Source organism: Hyperolius riggenbachi, chromosome 11 (assembly GCF_040937935.1).
Source record: "Hyperolius riggenbachi isolate aHypRig1 chromosome 11, aHypRig1.pri, whole genome shotgun sequence".
Classification (NCBI taxonomy): domain Eukaryota; kingdom Metazoa; phylum Chordata; class Amphibia; order Anura; family Hyperoliidae; genus Hyperolius; species Hyperolius riggenbachi.
The window spans coordinates 195,486,870-195,508,041 of record NC_090656.1 but is presented as its reverse complement, the minus strand read 5'-3'; the positions used below and the strand labels follow the sequence as shown (position 1 = coordinate 195,508,041).

General features: G+C 43.7%; 1 protein-coding gene and 1 pseudogene across 25 annotated transcripts in view; one reads left to right on the top strand and one right to left on the bottom strand.

Annotated features, from left to right (window-relative positions):
* MADD (MAP kinase activating death domain) overlaps window positions 1-21,172 on the bottom strand; it is a 191,926-nt gene that overhangs the window by 128,701 nt on the left and 42,053 nt on the right. The window lies entirely within an intron of this gene.
* LOC137539346 (U2 spliceosomal RNA) lies at window positions 8,462-8,597 on the top strand (annotated as a pseudogene).

Here is a 21,172-nt window from a genome sequence, read left to right as displayed (position 1 = left end):
ACTGCATCCCATGTTCAGACGCCGTTAAAACTATGCCGCATCAGGGTTAAACAGCCTCAAGTGTCGTAACTACATGCGGTCCCGAATCAGCATATAAACAAACAAGAACAATTGTATAACTCTGTAACTCCCCCAGGGCCCCCCTCCAACCAGGGCTGTGGAGTCAGAGAGGAGTCGGAGGAATTCTGGGTACCTGGAGTCGGTGGTTTCATAAACTTATGGAGTCGGAGGATTTTTGAACCAAACCCATAGCCTTTGTAAAAATTAGACTAAGGAGTCGGAGTCGAGGAGTCAGAGCAATTTTGGGTACCGGGAGTCGGAGGTTTCATAAACTGAAGAGTCGGATGATTTTTGTACCGACTCCTCAGCCCTGCCACCAACACTGAATCTAGACTGGCCCCTCTGGAAGGGGTCCATATCCTCCATCCATCTGGACCATACATGATCAAACTTTCTGGGGCAATTATAATTAGTGTATGTTTGTTTGTATAGAGGCAGACCTTTACTGACTGCTTCTATCCAGATATTGATTCCAGGTTTATTTTCCGATTTCCATGTGAGGAGAATATTTCTGCGTGTGTAGTAGCATAGATATATAATCGGCAGTTGGCTATGAGGCCTCGCTGGGTGATCGTCTAACAGGCCTAGCAAAGCTATTCTGAGCGATTGGAGCAACTGAATTGATAATACTCTTATTTGAAATACGTCTTTTCTTTGTAATGTTTAATGAGAAATAAGCTCCCCCACCCAAAAAGAACCCTTCACATTTCACTAATTAAAGCTGAACTAATGGATCTATTTATAACAGGCTCGTTAACGGAAAAACACTGCTGAGTCTATTTCTGAACAAGGGATGTTACACTTTGCTGGTGTCATAGCACATCTTCTTTCCCAAAACAACTATACCACTAGAGAAGCTATATTTTACATAAATACACCCTGATAAGCCATAGAATAATATGTAACTGATTTGCAAGTCTCTGAATTGCTAGACATGGTCACATGATCACTACTCACTTGTGTTTCAATTCTGCTCCCAGTCTAGGTTAGGAAAGAAGCATAAGCCCACCATGGTCACAATTGCGTCAAGCTACTCTAATGGTGGCCATACATCTTTCGACTTGGCGGGCGATCGACCATCCGATTCAATAATCATTAGCAAAATCAGATGAAAATCTGTGTCGCCGAGAGCATGCCCGATCCACGATGCAACCAATTTTGAGCCTAAATCAGTCGCACGTATCAATTGGACATGCTGCAAGATGTCGGACTGTCGTGGTAGACTGGGTCCGCGGCAGTAGTGACGAGCGATATCGGGACAAGCGACGAACCTGATGAAACCCGCGACGCTGCCCCCCCCCCCCCCCCAGTGTATAAATATGCCCCCTGTGTATTAATACATTAGCTGTCCTGTGTTGCCCACTGCATGGTACCCATCAGTCTTCGGAATCCCCTGCTCTTCCGTTAGTGGCACATATGCCGCCGACTAATGGAAGAGCGGGGGATTCCCGAAGATGGGTGGGTGACACAGGACAGCTAATGTATAAATGCACAAACAGGGGACACATTTACACACTAGGGAGGCAGTGGCAAGGCGGCGGACTCAGCCTATTCCCGAGAGATTCCATGTTGGGGAATCAAATATCGGTGTACAGGCAGCTGACAGATCTCTCTGTAATCCGATTCAGAGAGATTTGTCTCTTGGTTGAATCTGCCCATCATCACTAGATGTATGGGAACCTTACAGCCTTGTATACATGCTAGACGGAACATAGCTTAAGTGGCTGTTCAGGGCCTTCTCAGCCGAGAACCTAGACATGGGACAGGTGTCCCATGAGGTCACTGAAAGCTCCAGCAAACTAGATATTTAAGAAAAATTGACAAACCAGAGCATTTTTTCCCCTTCCTTATCCCTCCATTGTGCACTGCACCACTGTCCCTCTATCACATCTCATTAGCAACAGTCAGCAATACACATGTGTATATCTGCATGTGTGCGCTCATGTCTGGAACTGTCACCCCTGCTAGTAGTTGGGCATGTGTAAGTACCTCCAGAGTTACAAATCAAGCATATCAACCGAATACCCAAGCAACTCAGGGTGACCCAGAACCATTAAGAAAGTATAGGGGATTAAAAGACTGAAAAGTCCTCCTACTAAAAAGCAACGCTCAATGTAATTTGAGTTCTTAAAACAGAAGATCTTTGCGATAATTCAGCATTAAAGTAAACGTTTTATTTATTTCCATTTAAGTAATACCAGTTGCCTGGCTATCCTGCTGATTCCTCTGCCTCTAATACGTTTAGCCATAGACCCTGAACAAGCATGCAGCATGTGTTACTGACATTGTCAGATCAGAAAAGATTAGCTGCTTACTTGTTTCTGGTGTTATTTAGACACTTCTGCAACCAAATAGACCAGCAGGGCTGCCAGGCAACCGGTATTGTTTAAAAGGAAACAAATATGGCAGCCTCCATATCACTCATCTCAAATTCACTTTAAAAGGAACCTGAGACGGAAACTGTCACAGGATTAATATTTACCTTGGGTTTCTTCTAGCCCCTGAAGGCTTCCACACTAAAGGTTCGCACACCCTTTAGACTGAACTTAGCTGAGGCAGCCACGAAAGTCCTCCTTGGGCAAAAATCTAGTGTGTATCAAGTGGCCCCGATACGTCAGCGACAAATCTGTTGTGTCGGATCCTCTCACCCTAACGCGGCCTGACACTTACCCTCTTCCCTGTGCTCCGCCCCCCACAGCTGTCCACAGTACATCCTCCTTCTGTCCTTCACTATAGTGACAAAACGCATTGACAGCATACAGGCTAACGACATGTCTGTACAGCATCAGCCACGAACTGTCGCTTGACCAATGCTTGCCAGGCCACAATAATCTAAAATGTGTACAAGGCCTTTACACGTACCGGTATATCGAAACATTAAAGTGCTATGATGAGGAATACTAGTAGCCATGGTTACACTCCAGGCATCAATATGCATGTCATGACTCAGGCTGCTGAAGCAATCTGGATATATGAGGAATGCAATTGTATGCTTTATAAGAAGGCCATTATTAAATTAATCTTGGCCCTAAATGGTCATCTTCAACCTAGGTTCTCAAAGTGTGGTATGTGCTCCCCAGGGGTAGTCAGGCTTGATATACCGTAATTAAGCATAATACATTGACTTTAGAAAATGCTAAATCTTATATAACCTACAACACCAAATTGCTATTTTGCTTATTGAAAACAATTTAATACAGTTAAACAGTTAATACATGGAAATGGTTTAAAAACCAATTACCATGCATTACTATAAAATACTCTATATTTGTCTCAAGTGGTACATGAGACAATCTTTATCATACCAAGAGGTACCGTATTTTTCGGACTAAAGGACTCCTTACCATAAGATGCACTTAGGTTTAGAGGACAAAAACCAGGGGGAAAAAATATATACTAAACTTGGTGCATCCATGGTGAAGGGGCATCTTGTGGAGTATTCCCCCTTGTACCACGTGTGTCTCTGTGTCCTCCTCTGTCTCTGTGTGTCCCCCATGTGTCTGCCTCTGTCCTCCTTGTGTCTCCCGCTTAATCCTTTTTGTTCCCCTTGTGTCCTCCTCTATGCCCCTGTGTGTCTTCCGTTTGTCCCCTGTGTCCTCCTCTGCATGGGCACAGTACAGGGAGACCCCGACATAACAGCGGGTTGGAGGTTTGTATTGGCAGCCGTGCACAAGTCAGGAACTCCCTGCATTTGAACTATAAGACGCAGTGACTATTCTTCCCCACTTTTGGTGGTCTTATAGTCTAAAAAATACAGTACTTGGTGAGCACAAGCTTTCAAAAAGGGGGTACATACCAATAAAATGTTGAGAAACAGTATCTAGAAGACCAGCTGGACACAGATGACAGACAATCAGCAGGTAAGGCGTGTCCTCTGTACCAGTTTAGCTGATATATTTTTAAGACATGGATTGCGTGTAGTCTTCTCCTCATGCCTCTGAAAGCAAGGCTGCACACAACCAGAGCTGCTGGTGTATTCAGGGGCACAAAGAGGTGATCTGCATTTTGTGAGTGATGCATCATGTGAAACTACAGTTGCTCACTTGAAGCAGATCTAAACTACCAAAAAATAGGATGTTTTACTTACCCTCCCGTCTCCCGCTGTCTGCTCTAAAATATCTTCAACTGAAGATCCTACTGCACCTACTGCTTATGCGTGGCCCAGTCCAAGCCATGCCACAATCATGCTCCCATTGCCGGGAGTGTTCTCAAGAGTACGCATGTGCTCCCGGTGACGAAAGCAGGATCATCAGCACCGCAGACAGGACCGTGCATCCGCAATAGAGCTCCAGACGCAGATATTGTGGAGCTGACAGCGAGAGACAGGAGGGAACCTAGAGGACACCAAGGGACTTGACACACTACAGGGGGCTGGAAGAAGCCCCAGGTAACTAAAATTCCATTTTTTTTGTGCGCTAGTACAGGTTTTCTTTAAAGGACAACTGACCTAAGAGGGATTTGGAAGATGTTGTATTTATTTCCTTTACATTACCTGGCTGTCCTGATAATTCTCTGCCTCTAATACTTTTAGCCATAGACACTTAATAAGCATGCAGATCAGATGCGTGACTTAAAGGGAAGGTTCAAGCAAAAAAAAAAAATGAGATTCACTTACCTGGGGCTTCTACCAGCCCCATGTAGAAATCCTGTGCCCTTGTAGTCACTCACTGCTGCTCCAGTCCCCCGCTGGCAGCTTTCTGACCTCGGAGGTCAGGGCCACATTGCATACATTTTTACGCATTCCAGCTAGTGCAGGAACAAAAATGTACGCGTTTCACCACTAACGCGTAAAAATGTATGTGTTAATGATCCTGCACTAGCGGGAATGTGTAAAAATGTACGCAATTTGGCCCTGACCTCCGAGGTCAGAAAGCTGCCAGCGGGGGACTGGAGCAGCAGTGAGTGACTACGAGGGCACAGGATGGCTGCATGGGGCTGGTAGAAGCCCCAGGTAAGTGAATCTCATTTTTTTTTTTTTTGCTTGGACCTTCCCTTTAAGTTTGACTGGATTTGATGCATGCTTGTTCCAAGTGTGTGATTCAGACACTACTGATCCACAAACGATTTGTAGGACATCAGGCAGCTGGTATGGAAATAAATATGGCAGCTTCCACATCCCTCTCAGGTCAGTTGTCCTTGAAAGCTAAATTATCAGGAAGACCTCGTGTTTTAAGAAGGCAGAATTACATTTAGCATTGCTTATCAACCAATACAAACCCCACCAGTGAGGGGTTAAAAAGGCGGGGGCAGTAGCACAAATAGTATGTTATAAAACGTCCCTTTTGCCTAAAAGCAAACCTGAACTGAAAATTAAAAGTCAAAATAAACATACACACACACATTATACTTGGGGTCTACTCCTCAATCTCTTTTTCCTCTCCTGTTTGACTGCTGTGACCAATGGAATTCTCCATCCTCCATTTTGAAAATGCCCACTACCCCATAACTGCTTCCTGGTCAGCACACCGTTAAACTGTAATATCGCCCACTTGAGCCATAGTGAAACATGGACATTACCTTGCTTATAAGTGATCCATTCAATTATAACTGACAGCAACGGATATATTTCAGTTCTGAAAAAATATTTTTCAGAACTGGAAGGAATCACTGTGAGAAGAAAATAGTGAGCTTCTGAGAGGAACAGATCTGGAACATCTTACCTCAGGAAGTAGTTATGGCAAACTCTATATCTGCATTTAAAGAGGGCTTGGGTGCTTTCCTTGCATTGAAGGACATCCACGGCTATAATTTTTAGGTAATTCCCAAAGGAGTTGATTAAGGGATTTATCTGTCATCTGGAGTTTGGAAGGAATTTTTCCCTTTTGAAGGAGTCATCAGGGGGATATTAGGACAATAAGTGCTACTTACTCGGGGATTCGTCCAGCCCCAAGCTCTCAGCATGTCCCTCGCTGCAGCTCCGTGGTGAGCCATTCCCCTGTGAAGCTTCCCGGTCCCCGGCGATGACGTCACGCCTGCGCGAGCGGCGCTGTCAATCACCGCCACGTGCACCGGAGCGTACTGTGCAGGCGCAGAACTACTGCACCTGCACAGTCATTGCCGGGGACCGGGAAGCTTCACAGGCACCGCGGAGCTGAAGTGAGGGACATGCTGGGAGCTTGGGGCTGGACGAAGCCCCGGGTAAGTAGCACTTATTGTCCTCATATCCCCCTGATGACTCCTTTAAGGCCAATTGGCCCAGGCCTTGTAAGGTTTTTTGCCTACCCCTGGATCAACTGGGATATGTGCAGGTTCAGAAAGATGTTTTATTTTTATTTAATTTATTTTTTATGGTTGGACTTGATGGACAAATGTCTTTTTTCAACCAAACTAACTATGTAACTGACAATGAGCTAAGTATGTAATATTCATTTGCAGGTACATCATGTTTATTTTTTTGAGCCCTTAATACTTTCCTAGTGGTTCTGGGTCACCATGAGCTGGCTGGGTATCCCTTCTCTCTTGTACAGTCCACCTTTCCTTTCATCCTCTCTGATACAAAGCCAGACCCGGCATCCTTTTGTCAGGGCCTGCTGGGACCTTTATTCTCCTAACAGCTGGAGTCACAGGCTCAGCGGTCTCCCCAGATAAGAAGAGAACCGCTAAGGCTGCCATTGACCTTAATAAATAAATGATATCATACAGGCCTCGGTACAGTAACAGGGAAATGTGTGCAGGGAGCTCCTAGCGACTGCCAGTCAGAGCGGTGTACACAGCAATCCAAGAACAGGAACATGTTCTACTGGAAAACAAGCCACTTGCCATCCATGTCTGGAAATCGGTACATACACTGATAAATGACACAACAGTAACGCGCATACAAATCTGCAGTGTTAGGAGAATTACTCAGTTTTTAAAAATAAAGCCTGTATTTTCTTAGCCTTTACTAATGCTTTGTACATATGATAGGTGGCCCAAGGGCAAATTTATCATGTGTATGGCAGCTATAACGCAATGGCAGGAGATCTGGACTGCTGGATCATCTTGTTTAAGAGCAAACAGGCCCAACTTGTTCAAGACGCAACCGGGCCCATTGTTCTGCTCTTTACCCCTCTCCAGCTTCATCATGTACCACACTGTCATGCCTCTGACCCTCCATAGCAACAGAACGTATTACTGGCCTGCAGGCTAGTGTTGCATCTGTATAGCACTTAATCCTGAACTGTTGCTCGAGGAATTGAGTCCCTGTTGGTGACACATACGTGTGTACAAGACTTAAGAGTACAGCTGAGACTATACTGGATAGGGCGATTTGTTCTTCCCCTGAATTGGATGGACTAATGCCACTTTATTATTATTATTATTTAGAATTTATATAGCGCCGACATCTTACGCAGCGCTGTACAGAGTATATATGGTCTTGTCACTAACTGTCCCTCAAAGGAGCTCACAATCTAATCCCTACTATAGTCATATGTGTATGTATGTATGTATGTATGTATGTATGTATGTATGTATGCATGCATGTATGTATGTATGTATGTATGTATGTATCATGTAGTGTATGTATTGTAGTCTAAGGCCTCTTGCATACTGCAAGCAATTCAGATTCAGATTCCGCTTTTTAATCAGTTTTTACCTCCGATTCAGATTCAGATTTGCAGTGTGCAAGGAGCAAACTGCAAATCTGAATCGGAAGTAAAAACAGATTAAAAAGCGGAATCTGAATCTGAATTGCTTGCAGTGTGCAAGAGGCCTAAGGCCAATTTTTATGGGAAGCCAATTAACGTATCTGTATGTTTTTGGAGTGTGGGAGGAAACCTGAGTGCCCGGAGAAAACCCACACAGACACGGGGAGAACATACAAACTCCTTGCAGATAGTACCCTGGCTGGGATTCGAACCTGGGACCCAGCGCTGCAAGGCAAGAGCGCTATCCACTACGCCACCGTGCTGCCCTTGACTGCTATTGGACATTAATAACAGATGAAATTATTTTTTTTGGACTACTTTATTTTTTACTGGACTCAAGGCTTTGGATCACTTTGTAACAGGACACTGAATATTAATGGCCTGCTGCAGTTATCAAATCTACCACAAGATGGCAACCATCTGTATATAAAGTAATATAAAGTAAATAGCCATTTCTCTGTGTGTGTAAATACCGGTATGATGAATGGTTTATTGTTTGAAATTATGGTGCACAAACACTGAGTAGCCCAAAAAATTAGAGACACACTTATTTGAAAGTAAACCAGTCCAACGGTGATGTAGAGAGACTTAACAACACAGAGTAGCTTATTTAAGGAATGCACAGCTTTGGACGACGTAGTTACAATTGCAAACCATTAGAAGATCTTCCAACCCTAATTCAAGCATTCATCACATCACAGCTGGTCTATTGCAATGCCCTCTATACAGCCCTTCCACATAAAGACCTACACCGCCTGCAGCTAGCATAGAATGCTGCTTCTCGGCCTTTTGGCTAAGATCAAGTGTAGTATCTGTTCTTGAAATTTTTGGGGGGACCTGGAGGGATGGCACTGTGGCAGGGTGTCCTTCCTGGTCGTAATTCTCAGGGGTTGATTGAATGGATCTATACCATGGTCGAGGCTGAATAGCTGAGGGCTTTGCTTAGGCGTACTGCCCCTGGAAGTGGCGCTCCAGGTGCACCTGAAAAAAACAGATGTGGCAGATCTCAGGCGGAAGTAGGGTGCTTTGGTCTGTACTGCCCATATGCATCGCCGACTAACGCAGCTCCCCGGCCTTTTGGCTAGGGAGAGTGCAGAATTTTTATCACTCCGGCCGCAAGGTCAGGGCCAGCTTGCTGGCACCGGGGACTTCGGTTCCCACCTGGCTCCCTCTCAGGGGAGCCACCCGGACCATGTGGGATGCCACATGGCCAGGCCCTTTGGGTAACCACTGGGCACAGTCGGGGTCCTCCTCGGAGGACTCCAGGATCCTTCAACCCCTCGGGTATTGGAGGATGCCACCCCCTGAGCCGATGGCAAAGGGGGAAGGTTCCCTTCGGGGAACAACCGGAAGGGCCCTGCTGTATTGTGGGGCCCGTGGCTACTCGTGCACGTTTTGTGGGGGTGCTTTAGGGCACTCACGCTTTTTCCGTGCACGGGGCTAATAGCCTGGCTAACCGGGACTCCTGTTGCATGCAACAGGAGCCAAGACAAACTAAAAAAAAAAAAAAAAAAAAAGAATGCTGCCCCAAGACTGTTAACAAGCCAACCCCGCTATTGCTACACAACACCAATCCTTTGCTCGCTACACTGGCCATGCATAAAATGGATACTTCTTTTCAAAATTGGCATGCTAACATTCAACTCCCTACACGACCTAAGCCCAAGTTACCTGAAGGATCTGTTGCAACTGCGTCACACCACCACAACCTCAGATCAAAAGGATCCAATAACTTGACCATCCCCAGAGTTCAACTAAAAACCTTTGGAGTCAGTCTGTCATGCTGCCCTTACAGTTTTGAATGCCTCGCCAAACTTAATCAGACAGCTCCAACCCTGGACACATTTAAAAACTGAAAAGCCACCAGTTTAGTCTGGCATTTATGATCACATAGCTCTTCCTTCCTCCTTTAAACTTCACTATGTACTGATCTGGTCCAACGGGAGAAAGGGGCTTTACAAATGTTTTGTTGTTGAAGTTAATATTAAAAATCTTGAAGTTAATTTTAAAAATGGGCGGGATGAAAGAATTAAGTGGCTTTGAAGGAGGGATGATGGTCGGTGCAGAAAAGAGCTGGTGCTGGCATCTCTGAAACTATGACTCTTAAGATTTTCTTGCCCAACAGTATATTGGTTGTTTAGAGAGTGGCAGTTGAGAAAAAACATCAAGCGATAAGGACTATTCTGGTTGAAAGAGGCTGGTGAATTAAAGAGTTGAAAGGTGAGTGGCATGCATAGTCTGCAGCAACAAGACAACAAATTGCAGCTGAATTCAATGCAGGTGCATTACAACGCATATCCCAATGCACAACAAGATGGACTTTGCCAAAGATGGGCTTTAGCAGCAGGAGACCATCAAGAGTGCCTTTGGTACCACAGAAAAATAGGAATCAGACGACTGTTGTGGGCCCTTGCCACCATGCTCGATCAGTCTCAAATTGGTTTGAGAACATCAGAGTTTAACTTGCTTCCATGGTCAGCTGTCCCCTGACCTCAATCCTGTTGAGCATTTGTGGGACGAAGTCAAAAGATCACTTCAAAGCTTGGAAACGCCACCATTCAATATGGCCCAACTTAGAGCTGCCATTATGTCAGCATGGGCCAACATTTCTTAGCAATGGTATCAGCATCTTGTTTGAGTCCATGCCAAGAAGAATATCAGCTATGATCAGAGAAAACAAAAAAGTGGACCAACTGGTTATTAGAAGGTGTCTCTAATTTGTTGGCCACTCAGTGCATTATACCTGACTTTTTTAACACTGTAGTAATGTTATACGTTTGACCATATTTATGAGTGGTGCCATTTTTACGAGGCAAGCTTTTTTTCTCTTTCGGAAATCATACTCCTATATTGCCTCAGCACACTCGGGTCAGAATTGTCAGAGCACGTGTATATCATTGTTTTACTTATTTCAAAGCCTTGAAAATACATAGCAATTTTCAGCACAATGAGATTCATTAAGCTGCGCTGCTCTAGCAGCAAGAGTTAAAAAGAAGCGTGCGCATGCTACGTGCGGTAGTGCTGCGCAGCGTGCGCTATGTTACGTGCCCTCCTTTCTAGTTCAGGGCACTCCTTTCATCTACTGTGAGATGTGAAGTTCCGCGACTGCAATACTTCACTAACTCAGCCGCTACAACGCTAATTAATGTAGTAGCGGCCGTGCTAGAAGTACGCATTTGTACGACTTCACAGATAGAAGGAGCGCCCATAACAGAAAAGGAGCACACGTAACATAGCGCACGCTATGCAGCACTACCGTGCGTGCGCTGATTTTCAATTCGCGCTGCTAGAGCAGCCCAGCTAAATGAATCAACCTCAAAGAGCCCATTTTCACATTTTAAATCAGAATATAACCATATTTAAATGACATCTGAATATTCGTCATTTAATTGCCTTCGTCTGGGGTTAATCACCCTCCTCCCCGAGGCCGCGCTGGTAACGCTCATCCTCGTTGAGCAGGAGACGCAGCCGGGTATTCTTAGCAGTGTAGCTCTTCCCGCTGAACAGATGCTTCAATGCTGACTCACTCGCAACCATTCTTTTCGTTAAATATTTCTCACTAAGCAATTAAATCCGCTTTCCAAGTTGTCAAAGCAAAGCGTTTGCTCTCAGCCCTCAGCATTGCGCGGCGGCAGCCTTGACACCAAGCGATCTCTTGTTTATTCCAATCTCAAGTAGTAGACTGAAAGTTTGGGCATAAATAGGTAAAAAAAAAAAAAAAAAAAAAAAAAAAAAAAAAAAAAAAAAAAATCAGGATTTTCAATTCATAAAGCACAATCTTCTAACCGTTTAACCTTGAGGAGGAAAGAAAATAAGGACATTTTATTCTCTGTACTGAACTGCTCCCACTCTGCTTTACGTACTGCGAGACGTACATGCCAACTAAAGGCACACCGTGTACATGGCGTAATGGCGCCAGGGCTTTTCAGCGCAGGGTGAACCAAATGAAAGCTCACGCTGCCGCCCCACAAATCTGAGGGGGCGGGGGGGGAGAGAGGTGTGTGTGCGTTAAATGCTATTCCCCCCCCCCCCCCCAAGTCATTGCAACTTGGAAGGAGAAGTAATTCAGGATTCAACAATCGTCAGATCCCCAAACCTGACAGATGAAATTAAAGTTTTATACATGCCTGGGGCTTCCTCCAGCCCCCTTCAGGTTAATCAGTCCCTTGCTGTCCTCCTCCGCCACCTGGATCTTCTGCTATAAGTTCAGGTACTTGAGCCAGTCTGGCGTAGTGCGCATCCACACACTCCGCTGCGAGCGTACTACACCTGCGCAGCACTATTGCGCAGGTGCAGAACGCTCCTGGCTGTGGAAGCAGCATGCGGCCGGACTGCGCTGACTGGCTGAATTACCAGGACTCATAGCAGAAGATCCAGGAGGTGGAGGACAGCGAGGGACTGATTAGCCTGAAAGGGGCTGGAAGAAGTCCCAGGTATGTATAAAACTTATTTTCATCCTTCTCAGGTACCATTTAATTCGTAGTCACCACACCAAATTTTAACAACATATCAAATTATTTGATTTCATGAGCAAAGAGAATGCATAAGTTTGCATAAACCAGCATCAGCGCAGAATTATTTCCAACTCATTGACCATCTCTATTAGTGACATGGCTACACATCAGGCTTTATACTTACAGTATAGATGTTATTTAGTATATATAAGAGACTCTTGCGTACACATCATATATACAGTCACAATCAGATATGTATATCTGACTTTAAAAATACGGGGACTGCTTTATTGAAGCAGCATAAGTAACTAATTTTGATTGGTTTATTTCATTATTGTGGACGAAGCACAGCTATTATTGTATATATAAATTATGTATGATTACTATTATCTGAGAAATAGAACATTTTATCATATTTTCTATTTTAAATTACAGTTTAATTTCATTAGGAGTCGGAGCATTTTTTTCACGACTCAAAATTGCCCCGACTCCGACTCCACGACTCCGTAGCCCTGATTATGATGTCCACACTTGTTCTATGACCCTTGCAAGATAATCTACAAGGCTGTGAGAGTCACCAGGGGTAGGTAAGGGATCGGGTGAAAACACTGGGGGGCCCCCATCAATGTTCTGCTGGGGGGCCCCATGATTTGTAGGTATACTTCTGAATATGCACTGTGATGCTCTTGGCATTAAGACCTCCATAGCTAGGGAAAACACTGCTCTCCAGCCACTGTTACAGTGAAAAGAAAACTAAACCATTGACACAAAAATGTATGAATGGGCTACGGATCCTATTTCAAACAAGAAAAACATCTAATTGAAAAAGAAAACAGCTTGTAAGCCACTAGACTGTAAAAGAAGCCATGAAGTTCACTGGGTAGCTTTCTGTGGTATTTCTTGAAATTCCACCCAGCAGTCATGTCCTGCGCAGAGGTCACGCACTGTGTACACACGCCTGTGTAGAACGCCCTCCTGCTCACAGCTCTCCTCCGCAGGTATTGCCTGGCTTCATGACACGCTGGCCCATGCCTTTTCTGCAGCGACAATGTGACAGCCATCCGCTCGCTCATGCACAATTAATGAGCGCGACTTATGTTTAGAAAGTCTCCTATGACTGTCACTGCAGGGGAGGGAGAATGGGCAACATCCAGGTAACAGAGAAAGGAAGATGACGCCAACAGAGATTACTGTTCCAGCTCTAAGCACTCTGGGGCCGTTAGCCCGTGTTTTCAGGATAAAAAGGACAAAGACGGCGCCGCACAATAAGAGCGCTAGCAGCTGTGGGTGTCATCTATAATTCACGGCTTCCTTTCCATGCCTCAGTCACACTGATGGTCAAACAGCAGGAAACAGCTGCAAGGGCTATGGCCCACGCGATATGCTAATTTAAGTCAATGGAGCGGAGCCCACAGAGCAATTGCAACTTGACAAAACAACAATCGAGAATCCAGCCCAATTTTTGAAGCGGTTTAATAGAGGAAAGTGAGGGCCCAAAATCTCTTATACAGGTTCCTGGTGTCTAGTGAGTGGCCCCTCCCCTGTAGAGTTCCCTGGTGTCTAGTGGTCCCCTCCCTCCCCTCTACAGTACCCTGTTGTCTAATGGTTCCTCTCCCGCCCCTAAATAATTCCCTGGTGTCTAGTGCCCCCCGGCCCCCTAGATTTGTTCCTTTGCGTCTAGTGCTTTTCTTCCTCCTCCCCCCATATGGTTTCCCTGGTTATCTATGGCTTCATCCCCCCAATATAGCTTTCCTGGTGGTCTACAGTGGGCCAAACATAATTTCAAGTAGGGAAACAACTTACGGGACAAATTTGATGGCACTGGGGGCCAGATCTGACCCACGGGCCAGAGTATGACATGCATGCTTTAGATTAAGTTCTGTGATCGAAACCGAAGTGCAACATCTTCCACTAGCCATTATGCCGGCACCATAAAATGGGCTGGGGAGAATTTATAGCATTTATTTTATAGAATTTATAGAATTTATATGTAGAGCAGCTGTAATTTAAATAGCACTGCAGGCAGAATGGCATGAACAACCGAAAGCCTTGTCCTGTGCTTTAGCTGCAGCCATAACATTCCAATCCAGTTTTCATAAACACTTATATCTCAGTTTCTGCATTGACTACATGCTAAGTATACACAAATCTGGATTTAGCAAAATAAAAGCCATCCTTCTATTGAGTGGATATTACAAGCAGCTTATTTATGTATTAATTTTATTTTATGTTTGATTGGTGATCTAGCATGGATATCGCTAAACCACTTTGAACAATATGTACCATCTGTATGGTGCGTCGCAGTTGAGTTACGTACGGAAGCTAGATTTTACGTACGGAAGATGGATTGAGTTACGTACGGAAGCTAGATTTTCGTCGCCCAAGACGATGAAGATAAAATTGGCAATCTAGCATCAGTACAGGCATTCCACCATGATCTGCCGGGCTGAATCCTATACTATTGATGTTAGTAGGTAACCACTGTCCTTCCCACTTACTAGAACAGAATGGGATGCCTGGTTGTAGCCAAGTAGTGTGCCTGTACAAGGTTTGTTCCATAATCCCCTCCCCCACCCTCCAGGGGACCACACGTAGTAAAACCTATTTCTGTAGTAATACAATCTGTTAGTGGCTGCTTAAAGGACCACTATAGAGAAAATCATAAAATGTAAAGTATATGTCAACATATACAAATAAGAAGTACATTTCTTCTGGAGTAAAATGAGCCATAAATTACTTTTCTCCTATGTTGCTGTCACTTACAGTAGGTAGTAGAAATCTGACAGAACTGACAGGTTTTGGACTAGCTCATCTCCTCATGGGGGATTTTCAGTGTTTTCTTTAGTTTGAAAAGCACTTAGTGAATGGCAGTTGCTCTGTCCAACTGCCAAAGAAGTGTGTTGCGAGCAGGGAGGTTGGCCAGCAGCTTTGTATGAATCCTTTTCTGGAAGTGAATTTATAAAGAATACAGGCCATGCTGAGAATTCCCCGTGGAGAATCGTTTTTTTCACGATAATGGTCCTTTAAAGCAAATCTGAAGCGAAAATAAACTTATGAGATAGTGAACTGTATGTGTAGTACAGCTAAGAAATAGAACATTAATCACAAAGAAAAGAGTCTCATTGTTTTGCAGAACATGAAGGGTTAAAAAAAAAAAAAAAACCTTCAGTTATCTATGCAAAAGAGCTTCTCTGAACTATTTGACCCACTGAGTTGAATACAGTCCTCTTTTCTTAAGCACTTTAAGTGAACCTGAGACGATCAAAAGCAAAAGTTTTAAACATATCGGTGGCTTCTACAAGCCCCCTTTAGGCTGCTCAATCCCTCGCCGCCCTCCTCTGCCTCCTGGATTCCCCGCATTTCAGTTCGGTAATCCGGTTAGTCCACGCCAGTCGGCGCAGGCGCAGTCCAGCCAAACTAGCTACCCCGTCTTGCTCCCGGCCACAGGAGTGCGACAGGGCATGCATGCATGGCCGCACAGCCGCGCCAACTGACCGGATTACCTAATTGAACTGCAGGGAATCTAGGAGGTGGAGAATGGCAAGGGACTTAGCATCCTGAAATAGGCTGGAGGAAGCCCCAGATATGTATTAAATCTTTACTTTTGATCGTCTCAGGTTTACTTTAAACGGCAAGAAACAGTGAGACAGCTTGAGATAAGGTTTTACTGCATGAAAGTTAAAAGGGCAAATATTTCTGCTTTATTTTGTAGCTTAAAAGACAGAGTGTGGTTTCTAAACTGCAAGTATGACAGTCTGATGAAATATTATAAAAAACGAAAACCTATATAACGGAAAATAAAAATATGAGACTCTTCTTTGCTACCAATGTTCTATTCATTATCCATACCACACATACAATTCATTATAAGTTTTTTTCCGCTTTAGGTGTGCTTTAAGACTGACATGTTATTTGTTTAGCTACACTGGCTGTAGCATTCCTGACCCAGACTTTAGTTTTGCATGTTTAGAAGATTAGCCAGTTAAACAACATCCTAATGTTTCCTTTATGCCTCCTGTATACTCTCAGCATAATGCTAGCATTCATTGTCGGGTTAAGTCACAAGTTACAACTGTGTATTCAGCTCGTCACAAAATGTAGTGAGAATGCCAAACATAACTCTCTCATCCTTCTTCAGGCACTTGGCTGAAAGTCACATCTCTGCCCAGTTTATAGAACCAAGCCCTTTTAAAAAGAAAGATACTACCGGTATATACAATAAGCATTGCATGCTTCCCTATACAGTAAAACCTTGGATTGAGAGTAACTTGGTGAAAGAGCGCTTTGCAATACAAGCAAAAACATTTTGTGAAATGTTGGCGTGATATACAAGCAACATCCTGATATACAAACCCCCCCCCCCCCCCCCCAAAAAAGTACACATGGTCACGCCATCACAACTGAGCCGATAGTACTTCTCCCTTTGGCGCTGCAGGACTGTACTTAATGAGACATTGAAGCAAAAAAATAAATAAATTATGATATAATGATTTGCATGTGTAGTACGGCTAAGAAATAAAACATTAGGGGCAGAGACATGTCTAATCTTGTTTCCAGTACAGGAAGAGTTAAAGAGACTTTGAAGCGAGAATAAATCTCGCTTCAGAGCTCATATTCAGCAGGGGCATGTTTGCCCCTGCTAAAACACTGCTATCCCACGGCTGAACGGGGGTCCCTTACCCCCCAAATCCCCCCTTGCAAAATCCACGACCAACTTGGTTTTGGATTTTGCTCCTCCTGGAGGCAGAGCTAACAGCCGCAGCCCTGCCTCCAGTCGCATCTATCAGCGGTGCATCGCCGCCTCTCCCCCGCCCCTCTCAGTGAAGGAAAACTGAGAGGGGCGGGGGAGAGGTGGAGATACGCGTCTGATAGACGCGCGGGAGGCAGGGCTGCGGCGGTTAGCCCTGCCTCAAACAGAAAGGAATCCCCCGCTGCACGGAGGGGGATTTGGGGGGTCAGGGACCCCCGTTTAGCTGCGGGATAGCGGCGTTTTAGCAGGAGCAAACATGCCCCCTGCTATCTATGAGGTCTGAAGCGAGATTTATTCTCGCTTCAGACTCTCTATAAGAAACTCCAGTTATCTATGCAGAAGAGCCACTGAGCTCCATGACTTTCAAAGTCGCAGAGAGCTCTGTCTTCTGCAGCTTATTATCTCCAGTGTCCGTAAATTTATTTTCCTTTTCTCTGCAGAGAAGGGTTCAAAAGTTCACTGGCCTGCTCTGTAAAAATCATTTAGAATGATGAGTAGTGTGTGAACTGCAAATATTAGAGAATGATGCAAGGTTATAAAAAAAAAAAACACTATATAACTGAAAATAAAAATATGAGACTATTTTCTTTGCTACTAATGTTCTAGTAATTATCCGTACTACACAACCAATTCATTATATTATATTTTTTGCTTCAGTGTCTCTAAATCTGAGCGTAGAGAGGTGGTATAAGTACCACTGAAACAAGGTATATTCTTCAATGTGCTCCATGAAGCAACACAAACTGCTCCAGGAGAGTGGTTGCTTCTCAAAGTCATAAGACAGGACAGATAAATAACTGCAAGACTGCATCAAAATTATGAGAAGAATCATAAACAGATGTTTGTCTAACTGAACCCAGAATCACATGATTAGTTATGTAACAAAGCTCTATTCTGTGGTTCCGCTCAATGGGATTTATCTCCACTCATTATTGGCATTATCTTATCGTTCATTTAAATACGCTTCATCGTTAACTATCATTTCTGAATATTTACGAACTGCAATCCTATGAATTAACCTCCTCGAATTGAAAATGTTGAGCCACAAATTGAAGAAAGAAGTCTAGCTTGCATCAAGGCTACCCAGTACAAGCGCTGTTACCTGTTTAAGGGCTCATTCACACCTAGGGGTTTTAGCGGGGTTTTTTTAGCGCCGGCGATTTAAAAAAATGCCCTAAAATCGCTTGTGCAATGAATCCTTATGGGATAGTTCATATCAGCGCGGTTTGTCTGCTTTCTGCTCAGCAAAGCGCTGCCTGTACCATTTTTAGGGTGATTTTGCAACCACTGAAGGTATAGGGGAAAAAAAAAAAACCAACACAAAATGCTCACAAAATCCATTTGTGTAGCGATTGCATTCGAGCTTTTAAGAATAAATACATTGAAATTATTATTTTCCGGGTCAAAGAGTGACTTGCGTCAGGAAGTGTAAAAATAGAATCGCTCTGCAAAAACACTTTGTAAAGCTCTGTACACAAAATAAATCGTAGCACGCAGGTAAACGCCGGAAGGGGGGGGGGGGGGGGGGGGGGGGGGGGAAATCGCTCACAAAATCGCAAAAAGCGGCAGCCTGCGATTTCGATTTTAGATTTGAACAAAGCCTAATGGTTGCACAATGTCAATACCAGAAAACACTTGGTGTAGCTAAGTACTATAACCGTGTACATGTAATTAAGGTGCTGGGACATTTGGGCACAGGGTAAAGACAAAAATCGGCTCTTCCTAGTGCTGTCAAAGTCTGTATGGCGTTAATTACTATTCCCCCTCCAGGCCACCATAGGCTGTGGGGTAAGATGCAATTCAGCTGCCAGCTATTGCTGTCTAGGATCTCCCAGATGCTGTATGGGCTTCTGCATGCAACACCGGTATGAGCAGGAGCTTTCATATGAATGAATATCAGATCATTATCCGCAGGTTGCTGAATACAATCTACAAGTATAGGAGGAATGAGAAACTGCAAAAGGTGTTTTCTGCTTGTAAAGCTCTGTCAATATTGATAGAACATAAAGTGCACTGGGACTACATTCCTGTCTTCAGCCAGCATGTGAATACCAAAAGACAAAGCCACACAAACAGCACAACCCCAGCAGTCACTACAACTATAGTCCGAAAGTGGCAATTGTATTTACTACAGATTGAAAAAGAGATACAAATAGCTGTGGCTTAAAGGACCACAAGAGCAAAAAAAAAGTAAGCAGTTAAAATCTGACAGAACTGACAGGTTCTGGGATAGTGCATCGCCTCATGGGGGATTCTCAGGGTTTTCTTTGTTTACAAAAAGCATTTCCTGAATGGCAGTTGCTAAGTCTCAAAATAGTAAGATACAAGCCAGCCTCCTTATTTCCTTTTAAACAATACCAGTTTGCCTGGCAGCCCTGCTGATCTATTTGGCTGGTGTAGTGTCCTATTCACACCATAAACAGGGGCTGTGGCTAATAGCATTAGAGGCAGAGGATCAGCAGGACAGTCAGGTAACTGGTATTGCTTAAAATGAAATAAATATGGCAGCCTCCATATACCCCGCACTACAGTTGTCCTTTAATTATTACACTATCCAGCATTATTCAAATTACTTCATGCAAAATACATCTTGCACAAAATATTAACAAAACAACTTTATGACCAAGATGTAGTAAACTGATAATGCAGTTTTGTTCCTTTGAATGACAATTTATGAACACTATAGACACAGAATCCAACTTGACAATTTATGGTTAAATTTGGCTCACACTCAAATTTAAAATGCAACATGAAGAGAAAGGGATATGGTGGCTGCCATATTATTTTTTTCTTTAAAAAAATAAATAAAAATCTGTTGCTTGGCAGCCCTGTTGATCTCTTCGGCTGCAGTAGTGTCTGAATCACAAGCCTGAAACAAGCATGCGGCTGATCCAGTCAGACTTCAGTCAGAGCATCTAATTTGCATGCTTATTAAAAGGCAGACGATAAGTAGGACAGTCAGGTAATACATATGCCGGCCTCCATGTAAACAAGAAAATGTAAACGATCCATCCAAATGTTGGATTTTATGATCGAATTGAAAGTGAAAAAAATGCCCTAATCGACTTGTGTATTGGAACAATCGATAATTACCTTCCAATTACTTTCAAACAAAAAAATTGTGTTGAAAGAATGCATCTGATGAAAAAAATGTACGTTAATGGGCACCTTTATAGTCATCTTACAACTGGGGTCTTACAATGAAATGTCTCTTAATATATGACATTTTTATAGCTCTCCCCTCTTCTAGCCTAAGTGAGGTCAAGTGGTCGATTGTGAGGGCCTGAGCCCACTAACACAGTTGTACGCAGTTGTGTCCGCTTTTCAGCATCTGTAACATTGATGTGTTGCTGAAAAGCGGATACAACTGCGCATTACTTCGTTACCCGCCCTCAGACATATGGTTCAGACGTCACTGCACTGCTGCTGTTAGAGTTTCTCCAGACGCTACATGCAGCTTCTAGAGTCAGCTGCACTCACAGTTACATTGTATGTAATATTTTTATCCAGTTTGTTACAATAAGTTTTCTTTTTGAGCTTTCAAGCTACATTCAGGAACTGACCCGTTACTGGCTACTATGGCTTTATTGCTGTTCCATTTACCTTATACTTTCCCTAAATAAACTTGGAGTACTAAATAAAAAAAAAACAACATTTAAAAGAGTCTGAAGCCTTAAAAATTACCTCTTTCTTTCATGATGCTCTTCAGCCTTAACAGCAAAGATGATTTGCCTCAAAAAAGGAAAACAGTTGAATCAGGCACTGCAGTAATTACTGTTTTAATGGTGCTTTCAGTTGTGAATAAAATCACCATCTGTATCAAAAATTGTGACATTCAAAAGGTAGGTACAAAACATCGTCATCTGTAGAAAAATTATCATGTGCAAATATCTTGTGCGTTCAAACAATTGCAAGAGGAGGATGTCCTACCATATCAGAGGGTGGCGGTGGTGGGTGCAGGGAAAAAACCGGTAGCCTAACAGCCGTTTCGCACGGCGGTGCTTCTTCTGAGGCTGATCCACGTATGCGAAACGGCCGTTAGGCTACCGTTTTTGCCCTGCACCCACCACCGCCACCCTCTGATATGGTAGGACATCCTCCTCTTGCAATTGTTTGAACGCACAAGATATTTGCACATGATAATTTTTCTACAGATGATGATGTTTTGTACCTACCTTTTGAATGTCACAATTTTTGATACAGATGGTGATTTTATTCACAACTGAAAGCACCATTAAAACAGTGATTACTGCAGTGCCTGATTCAACGGTTTTCCTTCT